Genomic DNA, 12515 nt, shown 5'->3' on the forward strand with positions numbered 1-12515 from the left:
TATAAAGCTATATTGACATTCTTGTAAAAAAAATATATTGAAATCGACATAAGTTTATATAATATTTTATGTACCTTCAAATTGAAAACACATAAAATAACTACAATTTATTGCATACATAAAAAAGAACACATAAATCCTTTTGTCATGAAAAACTTTTTCTCGCATAACGAGTATTTCGCATAACGATTAAAATGAATTGTAAGAAAAATGACTCTCTTAACGAACGATTTTTCGCATAACGAGTGACGATGAGATGTATATTTTTGAATATGTTTTACTATACGAGTATTTCACTATAAAATCGGGGAATTTTGGAACGGATTAAACTCGTTAAGTGAGGTTGCACTGTATTTACAATTTTAGAGTTTAATGTATAGCTCAATCACCGTTGATAAGACATCGAAAACTTTCCAAGATAAAGTTAAAAACTCATAACTCACTGTCAGAAGAACCTTCAAACTTCGTTCAATCAAAACGAATAATATAAAGAGTTTTAAATGAAACTCACTTTCTACGCGGAATATTATTGATTATTATATGTCACACTGGATTTAACCATAGGTTGAAAAATTAAATAAAACTTTTAAAATATGCTTTCCATCAATAATTTCTCTTATTAAATCTATGTATTTATTTTATTTACAAAAAAAAGTAGAACATCTAAATGGACTAATTGATTTAATTACGTTTTTCTGTAAATTACTTTGAATAATATTCGAAATATTTATTTTTTATATTATTTTTATTGTTGAACGTTATGTAAAGTTTAAATTAGTCTATGAATCATGAAATAATTAATTGGGAGAAATACATGTAGATTTTATAAAAATAATTACAAATGAAAATTTACTTTTTTTTAAATTTGATATATAGTTACCGATGAAGCGTGTATAGTTAATGTGCATTACGTACTCATGAAGTAAAAGTGAAATCATCTAGCATCTATATATTTTAATAAGACGATTTAGTATAAGAGTTCCACATGTAACTAGATATGCTACTTTCCAAGTCGAAAATTACATTAAAATAATTACTAACAAATATAAACAGTGAAACATTCAAATAAATTAGTAAAAGTTTAACAGAACGTTGTCTTCGACTAGATAATACAATATACAGTGGAACCTCGCTTAACGAACAAAATTGTAAGAAAAATGACTCGCTTAACGAGTGACGATGAGAAGAGAAGTCCCGGATTGCGCGCTACATATTTTTTAATATGTTTCACTATACGAGTAAAAATCAGATTTTGGAACGGATTAAACTAATTAACGGATATAGAATTTTTAACATTAAATATTTATAATAATTATCATTATCTGAATAAATTGTTCTTTTCTCGAATTTTTAGATTGACCCTTATATTTTTGTAAAAATAAATCTAATTTTAATTCGTTTACTGAAAGTCTTGTGATCCAATTATTAAGTTTATAGAAAAATTGGGGAATAAATATTAGTATATTCTAGCTACGTTTTACACACGAATTGCGCACTTTAGATTCGATTATAGTCAAATTAGTTTTTGGCAGTTTCTAGATATTGATTTTGACTTAGCTACATAGTGGTAATGTTCAATAAACATGGAATTCAATTTGCAATAAATACGGAGATAAGGATGACCGGGATGCGACGTTAGCGAGTTTCGAAGCAGAAGGGCCATCGGCATCAATCGCAAGCGCGACGCTGACGCCGCGACGCTTCTCGCGTAACTTTGCTTACATTCTGTCCCATTGATAAAAGTGACCTCAGCGGATACACACACAGTTGTCCCGCAAAAATCGCGTATCAGAGAGACGCGCGCGACGCAGAGAACAGCACAACTACTACAACCAACATTATAATATTTATTATTATAAAACAATCCGTGTTTAATTAATAATTAGTAATTGCATCTCGTGTGCGTAGATTTGTGTGTATAACAACAAAAAAACAGTTTAAGTTTATCGCCGATTGTTTAGAACAATATGAGGTAAGTTGTATTTTCTTATTACTGTACTACAATTGTTGGAAATATGTTATAATGGCACATCGGTGATTGCTTTGTGTACGACAATTAGGAGCGGAAGTGGTTTAGGAATTTGTTAAAAGCCATCATAATGGAACGCACAGAAACGCTTATAATAATTCAGACGAAGTTGTTTGCACTTCGACTTAGCGTCACTTACGCAACACGCATATATAAAAAAAACCTGCAAATTGTGCTAATTGCTGCTGAATTTCTTTTTTAATACACATACACTCAATGTCTTTTATTAGAGATGAACATTCCAGCGTGAAGAGCAGCGTAATGCACATCGGTTTTACATACTTTGCATTTTCTTTTTGAGAACGCTCGAAATTCTTACAAATAAAACACTTGAACACTCGAAACTAATTAATTTACTTAAAACATCATTAGGTCGTAAATTTCTTTTTCTCGTTTTCTTCTTAAATACAGCGCGCTTAAGTTGTAAACATAGGTGTGTATGTGTGTACGTACTAATTTCGTAATTTCGTAACACAGTTTACGAAATATCGATTAATTTATCGCACAAAATATTGACATCTGAAATTAGCAATTTACACGACACAGATCAAATCATCTTTTATTTTATTACTGTTATTCTATAATCGCATTATAATTAATTTGATCATCAAATTAATTATTTTTCCTGATCCCAATAACAAACTTTACCTGAGAATAAAAATATGAGATTACCACATGAAATGTATGCATACATGAATAAAATTTAATAAAATCCACCCGGTTAGATCGTTACACGCGAGTTCGTTATAAAATGCATATTTCCGGTGTGGATATAAAATTAATCATGAATACAGATGAATGAATGACGATTTTTTTCTTTCTTTCTTTTTTTCTTTTACAACTCTATATTGAGCTGCTTTTGGCGATGTCACTAGCATTCACAGTTCTGAAAGAAAGTTTCCCTTTTTTTCGGCTCGTTTTATTGATTCTCCCTCGTTTTCATAATTACCGAATATAAACAAACAAAAAAGAGAAATCATATTTCATTTTTGTTTTCAAACTTTTTTTTCATCTCTAACTTGATAAATGTTAGAATGATCATCAAGCAGAGATGATTTATTATAATAAAATCAGTCGGGCAGTAATAAATACTACAACAATATCTTGCATAGTGCGGTGAATCACCAATATACCGGACTAATCGAGGACCCAAGGATAAAAAATATAATTTTCAGTACTGTTTTTATTTTGCTAAAATTTGTTTCGAAAAATTCACTATAATGAATCCGGACTGATCGGAACAGCACTATGCGAGGTATTATTCACATTGTGTTGTAATTTTATTTAAATTGAATTAAATTAATATTAAAAATATCTAAATTTGTGTTTTACTTAATAATAATTAATATTAATTTTTATATTTATAATAATCAAGTAGATATGATCACTTTACATTAATTCTTTTTATGTGTTAATACGTCAATACGTTGTTTGTTTTCAAACCGTGTTATCGATAATTTCAAAATGCTAACGCTGATTATTCTACGTTCTTTATTACCAAACAGTAGTTTCTTAAAAATCTAATGTAATCTCGCGCTCGGAAAACAAAATGATTACTTAATATTCATTTTTGTTTATTAATTGCACGCTTTATTTCAACTAATTATATTTGAGCAATAATCAATAATATTCTGTATTAAGCGATAATAACACTAATTATTTTTTTATGATATCTAAAATGTATCTAGAAATAATTAGAAATAGTTTGAGATCAAATCTTGATATAATCAACAGTACTAAGTTTCAAATTCTAGTTTAAATATCTTGTATTTATATATAAGAATTACAGTTGTATAGGGTATGGTATGGAGACTGCTATGGGCTTTCGCCTCTTTCAGCCTTCTGATATTAGTTTTTTTTGCAAAAAAAAGAGACAAAAATGACTTAAGCAACCACATTATAAAATGAATGTAAAGGAAAATATATGAAAATGAATTGAGCTGACAATGAATACATAGAGAAACATATGATACAATGGTGCAAAAGAATTGATAATAATTTGATACTAAGTTTCAAGCAGAATAATAGTGTTGCATGAAAAAGAAAATTATCCGAGTGCTACGTTACATTAATATATGGCTTAACTTAGATTTAATTAAGTCCATAAATGTTTGTTCTCATTTGTTGAAAGCATCCGAAAAGTAGTATTAATTACACATTATAACACTTAGCCGTGCTAAATAGAAGTTATTGTACGAACATAAGACAACTTATATAAATAATTAAAATTTATTAAAAAAAAGAAACAAATACACCAAAAATATAAAAGAAATAACAATTCTAAATGAATTAGAACTGAAAAGAGATACATTTGGGTTATTAAAATATAATTAATATATTAGTGTCAAATATACGTTTCAAAAAATATAGAAATTGGTATATTTAATAGTATTTATAATAATAATAAACTTCTTTTTAATTGACAACATCTTAGACAACATCAATCTTCACTCTAAAAAGGTTTCCGACTCTTATTTTGTACAGTCAAGTCTTCGTATAGTTTATTTTTATGCGGGTTTAGAGTACTCGATTAGTCCGGAATGTTGGCGGAAACGGTGTATTCAATTATTTAAAAGATATCGCATCAAAAAAAGACAGCACACTATACTACTGTATAGTATTTTGAAGCAGAGTTTGAGCTGAAAATATATGATGTTGTTAACCAACATTTGAAGCAAGAAAAATATGTAGTTCTATCCAGAATCTCGATAATTGAGTCTCAGCAGCAGAACGCTGAAAACAAAGACGAGCCTTGTTTGCGTACATAGTTTAATTAAAAATCTGGAGCAAATGCAGTCACAGTTTATACAGCCACAAACACACACATCAAATGAGTTCTTTACTTTCGCTTCTTTCTTATCGTTCTCGGTTAATTTGCGACCGAGGAAGTTGGAAATATCGAAGTGTTATAGAAATATAATTAAGAGCAGTTGCATCGGCGAAACGGGAAACGGTCGAACGAACGAACGAAACAGAAAATTAAAAAATAAAAGTCCGGCTGCAATATGGAAAATAAATCGGCTTCATTCCATTAAAAACTAATTTTCTTGTCGCTCCAATTTCGCGAGCAAAGCGACAAAAATACAAATTGAAATTGCATTAAAGTGCAATTTAATATTCTAATTTGCGTGATTTTATTATCGTTTTATAACGGACGGAAAAAGGAAGAAAAAATTGGAACGCATAATTTTGTGAATGTAGAGCTTCGATTTGTGGGTTTTAAAGTGTGGCGTAACGCGATGCATGCATATAAAATGATTAATAGTTTCCATTAGTGTGCGTGCATTATTATTATTGTTGTTGGTACAGATAATGTACTCAATACACATCAGTTTTGGAGATAAGAGGAAACATGTTTATCAATTAAAACATGGAGTCATAAAATATTGCAGCGTCTGCCAAAAACACACTTGTGTTGTTGTGGTTTTCGATTAGTATCGTAACGCATCGTGTTTTTAGTATCGTGTAATTGAAAGAACATTCTACAGGACGAAGGACTAAAAGCACAGCACTGTCCCTTTCAAAATTCAATTATCCTCCATAAGCCTCTTTCTTTTAAAAAGTCCATTAGCTTCTTAAAAGAGTATGTTGAAACTCATTCATCGTTGAATTTCATACATCGATTTATGTACTAAACCAGTGATTCTCCACCCAGAAAAGTTGATGACTGACGGGACGGTTTGTTATGTAAGTGCAAAAAGGGGTCGCGGATCAAAAAGTTTGAGAATCACTGTACTAAACAACAACAACTCGTAGCTTCTGCATTGAGCTTCAATCTTATTACATATTGAATAATAACATTAACATCTCTTTGTCAATGCATTGAGATTCTGTCTTTTTCTTCTTATTGCAAATTTAAAGATCTTATCATTCTTAAAGTACTTTGTAAAACTATAAATAAATCAACATCTGAATAACATATATATTTGCCACAAAGTTTTATCCTTTTAACTATTTCGAGTCCATTATATATTTTTTTTGTAACTTTATTTCGTTTCGTTTAGGCAACTTCCTTCCTTACCAGTTCTGTTTCTATGAATCTGTCAACGCACCCTGTGTTTTTGATTTAGTGTTATATTTCTGCAATAAAAAAACTTCTTCTTGGCGTTAAATTTATGATCTATATCTTTGCATGTAAATATAAAGTTATTAATAATTGAATACAATAAAAGTTTATATTGTAATAATAATTTTACAAAACAATAACAATAAGTACAAAAAATAAATAATAATATTAATCATGACAAATAAGTAAAAACAAATGTTAATAATATATGTTTATAACGAAAATAACATTATTTAGGTTTATACTCTTCAATTCCTTTGTAAAATGTAGACATTTACTATAAAATTGTAAATATTCAATATAAATAAAATGAAGGAAAATATCTAATATTATATAATCATTTTTAGTTAATTTCTTTACGTAAAAAAGCAAAATTTTATGGTTATACTATATATAATTATAATTATCTTAGTTTGATCGAATCAATTTATCGACGATTAATTTGTAAAACGTTGACTTGACTTGATTGTACTTTACTGCCCACAATAAACGTGAAATGCTGGAAACGAAATAAATATACTTTGCACCAATAAAAGCAACTTGCTCGCGTTTAACTCTTGTTGAAGGGTAGTTTCACAGTGGTGAAACACAGTTTCCTCATTTTATCCACTGGCGGTCGACGTAATTTATATCTTAAAGTGACGTAACAGAAAAATGAGAAGTCGCAGTTACGTGTTTCTCTTCAATTTCAAAAGTTTTACAGTTGTTATTTTAAAACAAACTGAATTTTACAGATACAAAAATCTAAATGTTAGTAATTTAGACTCTATCAAATTGCATAATTCAGTTTTAAATTTGTTACATAAATGTATCAAAGTATGATTAAAATAAATATAATTGAACTTACTTATTTAACTTAATATATGTATTGAAATTCCATCTAATCCTATATGAAACAATGAATCGTGTCGCTTTACAAATTTCTAATGAAATGCATTTATATACAGTCCATAACATATATTTTCAGTGCATTGAAGATGATGAATTTTGATTGTGCGGAGGTCTTGTAATATGTGCGAAGGCTCTATGGAAACCAAGAAGGTGGAAGAACATGGAGGTACTGAACAGGTTCAATCCACTTCAATTGACAATCCCGAAAACGTTGAATCGACGCAAGGGTGAGTTGTTCTGTAACAATTACTTTTCATTACAATGCACTTTTGCTTAGAAGACAATGCAGAGATCACAAATTCCATCCGAAACTTCATTTCACATTTCGAGTATCACTTTTCCACTCCAATAACAATTATTGCATAATAAACTTTGTAACGAACGAAACATGAAATTTGCAAAATTACATCTCACATTTACTGCTAATTACGAGTAAGCATTGTGATATCATTTACAGTATTAACGTACTTCGTATAGTGCGGCTTCGATCAGTCCGGTTCGGTTTGAAAATTTCAAAACAAACTAAATTATAATTGTACAAAATAAATTCTGTAGTAGAGAACTTTTAGAGCCGTTTATTTTTAAAGTCCTCGATTAGTCCGGTTTAAAACAGATATTGGATATGCTATATATCTTTGTTGCGTTAAAGTATAATGGAATAAATTACTATATAGATTTATGAAACAACGCAAATTATCCCACAAACCAAATTCATTTCCACGCATTATTTCTATTGAAATTAATTTTCATGAATTGTTAATTATTTTATGGTAAAGTGGTTTATAACTATTACAATTTCAATTCCACTATGATATGCGGTTTGCACATATTCGTGTAATCAATATTCATTTGTGGTTTCGTAACAATATCCTAAATTATATTGGAAACACAACAATTATCTGAGCTTTTCTTTTAGCTTATTTTTTTTATAATTATGATGTAAACATGCATTTGCGTACAGCAAAAGTTTAACGAGTTAATAATTTGGAACCTACATTCTCAAAGGTCTTTGCTTCAAACGTCTTCTTTGTCTTTGCACTCGGCCCATCCTTAAGAGATCATTTTAAAACGATGTTTCGCTTTATTTATGCATAACAATCTGAGGGACTTTTTACAAAGCGCCGGAATATTAGATTGAGCCGGGCAGACACATGCTTTCGCTCAGATACTGCGAGTTTAGAGTTTTTAATATGCTGTGTACTGCAGGGCACTCTAAAAACTTAATTCAAGCTGGCGAGAGTTTGTTTCAATCTACATTTTGTAGTCATATTTGCTTTCAGAAACGTTTTGTACCGATTTACGTATAAATGCTAAACTAAATTGGTAAAGTTATTTTTATTGTAGATTAAATATAGTGAGTTGAAGTACGTTACATGAATTATTTAAAAAGTATTGTTATTTTATACAAATATTAACAAATTTTATTATTTTTTTATTGCATTTTTAATAATAAGAATGATTATAGAATGATGTTATGAATTGTAAAATTTGAATATAAAATGTAAATTATAATATTGAAATAGAATAAACAATTAGTAGGCTGTATAAAAGAATAATTGAGTGGGTTTAGTAATAAAGTCGTAAGGAATAACTATGAAAATTGATTCTTGGAGCAATTGATTTTTCATTTGATTACAAAGACAAAGATAACAAATTTTCTGTTAAGTAAACGGTGGGTGGACGTAATTTAAGTTAGAGAATGCAATTAAAACTTTATTGAATAGATTTATTGGAGTTTATTTAAAAAAAAAATTCAATTTGCATTGTCTAATCGCATTGGAAACAGAAAACCAATTACACGTTGTTTTCAATAACGATTCGTCGCAAGTTGAGAAGAATTAAATGCGGGTTTTGAGTGACATTCATACATGGAATTAGTTGAGAAGAGACACATCTGTAATATTGATCTCTTGTTTGGCTAATAAGGCGTGATGAAACCGCAGGACCCCCTTGAGTGCACATATCACCGCACCACTGGACCCAAATTTATGGCCTTTACAGTCAACACGTTTGCGTATATACGGCCTCAGCTTTATTAACTGAGGCCACAGGCCTATTTTTAGATGACTACCCTATATATATATATATAAAAAAAAACTATACACCAAATGTAATTTATTAGATCTCCACTAATAAATTTAGTCCATAATTTGCCTCATGTGTGCCTTGTACAATCCCTGGCCAATCAAGTTGATCCATGTACTTTTACCATCTTTGTCCTCGCTTAATTTAACTAACGAAGACAACCAAGATGATTTCATCTATTCTCTATATCATTAACGAAAATTTCTTTACATTTGTGCACAAACTATTTTAAGTATCAATTCATTATGAAGAAAACGATTTTAACAAATGGATAATTTAATATGGATATTTGCAATAGTTTTTAATTTATTTTATTGAAAAACTTGTTGAACATTTTTAGAAATGTGCTGTACAATCTTGGGCCAATGATCTAAGTAATTTTACTTCCGACCGTTTTCAATTTTATTAACAACGAAGAAAAAAAATAGGAGAGTGAGGAAGACGTCGTTCCAACGTTTTTAATTAAAACGCTGTTTGAGTTAAGAGCGCATTAAATCTTCTTAAGTATCTACGAAAAATTGATTTTGTCAAATGCTCAATTAAATTAATTACAAATTTACACTGTGGAGATTGAATTTATACACTTTTTTTTATAAAAAAAAGTGTATCATCTATAATTAATCCATCTGTTAAATCTTTGAAAATATATAACATTTATATTGTATTAATATTGTATCGTATATATCAGTTTTTCTAGAAATTAAGATTTTATAGTTTAACATAAATTTCGTTAAAATTAAAAAAAAAATCATGATTGGAAGTACAAAAATAATTAAATTAGGTGATCAAATATAATATTTCTCTATAAAAATACTAAAAATAATAGATATAACGTTCTGATTTATGAAATCGATTTGCTGATTCATAACGTGATTTGACTGTTCTTTAGTCTCAGGTGTGTAGTAATGGATCTATGCTTTATCTCTAGTCACGACACTACAAAAAATATTCTATCACGTTTTAACAAGTCTAGACATTAGTGAGAATCTATCATTAGAACTTGTTTTTGATCGATTTGTCAATGTGAACGAGACACGCATTTGGAAGATGAACTATTTCATGTTGATATGTTTATGTACAATGTAATTTACACCTTCATAAATAAACGTGAAATCACGAAAAACGTAATACTCAATAGTTCATTAAAAATTTTGTGGATTTATGTGTTCTGGATTCACTATAGTGCAATTTAAAAACGTCAAAACAAAGTAAATTGTAATTAATGAAAATAAAAGTAAATTAGACGTAAATAAATTATACAGTTATATTGAAAATTTAAATTTAAAAGAATATACAGTGGAACCTCGCTTAACGAGCACTTCGCATAACGAGCATTTATTGTAAGAAAAATGACTGCGACGTTTTGCATAACGAGTGACAATGATAAGACAAGTCCCAGATTGCGCGCTTTCTACATCATTCCTAAAACTTGTGTATAGATATTATGTGTATTTTTGAATATGTTTCACTATACGTGTAAAAATCCGGAAATTTTGGAACGGATTAAACTCATTAAATGAGGTTCCACTGTATATAAATAAAAAAAAACATAATGAGATTAAATTACTGAAGTGCTCAAAGTTTCAGTGTATTTACTCCACGTATGCATGCGTACGTTTGCTACGATCAATATGTTACGTCATTTAAATACAGATCTAATGCATTTTAAAATGTTCAGCAGCTTGTTCTACATTTTAATGACTCCCGACGATCGAGTATCCTCTCCTCTCCCAAACAAACACCGCAACGCAAAGTAAACTTGGGACTCAACTTTTCAGCAGCGATTATCATCCCGCCTTCCTCCCCATTACTATCGTCACTCTATCAACCCTACCGAAACTTTGTACCCCTTTCCACGCCCGCTCGATTTTAACAATATGCATTATTTATGCGCATTTGATTTGTACCCACGGCGGATATTCACGAACAGTTTTAATATTAACCACGATATCTTTCTCGGTATTGTTTAATTTCACAGACAGAACCGCGGGAACTTCTCACTATAAATATTTCAGAATAATTTCCAATCCTAAAAGAAACATCGACTTGAACTGACCCAGTGACCCGATTTCCAGTTGAAACAAAAACATATTTACATTACAGAAAGAGAAAGCTGTTGATTTATAATATATATGGTGACAGCTGTCATTTTGCTATCCATTAAACGTTTAACGCCACCTGTAGGTTGAGAAACACTGATGTATTTTCAGTATTATCAAATTTTCTTTAACGTGTATGCTAATTATATTGACATACAAATGGATACAAGTGTATTTACATTATATTGATTACACTTTAATTGATCTGCTCTAAACACGATTTTTAACCTTATTGCACTTGACATACATTTAGAACGATACTCTGTTTCTAGTTTGCTATTAATTCACTTTTTAGATTATAATTTGAAAATATTGAATAATTATTATTGTATCATTTATTAGTATATATTATTTTACATTTATTTATTAGTACACATAACATCAAGTTATTAAAATCATAAACAAATAATAGGTAAAGTAAAGAGTTCTGAGCGTTTTTCGTGATATGGCTCTAGTGAGCTATATCTCACGATGTATAAGTAAGCATTTGTGTTGTTTATGGACCCAATACAATATCGAATGCAACAGTAAAGCGTTGGTTCCAACGCTTCCGTTCTGGTAATATGGACGTCGAAGATGAGACACACTCTGGTAGTCAAATCGTCGTAAATGTTGATAAAATCATGGAAATCGTCGAGCCGGCTTATTCCAATGTCCAGGAACTGAAGATTAGCCAAAAACCCGTTTGGAACCATTTTCATAAGGCTGATCTCACGAAGAACCTCGATGTATGGGACAAAACTTTTTACTTCACCCAATTTATTGTATATTTCAAATAGACAGAAATATATTAATTAATGTTAATAGATGTTTTCTTTATAATGTATGTATTTGTTATGTAATTGTAACAGCATATATTATTATTGTAGTATAACAAATAAGATTAGTAACGCCTATTAATTAATAGTGCACAAATTGCTGCTTGAAGCGGTTATTAATATAATTGATTACCCAGAGCAACAACAGACTGTATTATGCACCGGTGTTGAGCGTGTGCCATGCAGGATTACATGATCATATGATTTATTATGCTATGCACTTTGTATAGTTGGTATTTGTCTCTTGACAGGTGGTCAAACAGGTATTAAAGCAGCTGTTGTTGCGAATTACAATCATGTTTGTGTAGAGAACGATAATCAGTTAAATTTGTCCGCTAAAATATACATAACAACTGTTTTACGTTTTTTACGTGTTTTCTATGATAATGAAAAACTACTATAATAAATACAATATTTAAAATAATCTAAAGAAAGTAATAATGATTTCTAATTAGATTTTTAATTTGTTTTATCCATTAAATAATCAATTTCTCAAATTTCAAATTAATTGTTGTTTCTTTAAACCA

The sequence above is a fragment of the Nicrophorus vespilloides genome, unplaced genomic scaffold, assembly GCF_001412225.1.
Source record: "Nicrophorus vespilloides isolate i.1.1-1 unplaced genomic scaffold, Nicve_v1.0, whole genome shotgun sequence".
NCBI classification, from domain to species: Eukaryota; Metazoa; Arthropoda; class Insecta; order Coleoptera; family Silphidae; genus Nicrophorus; species Nicrophorus vespilloides.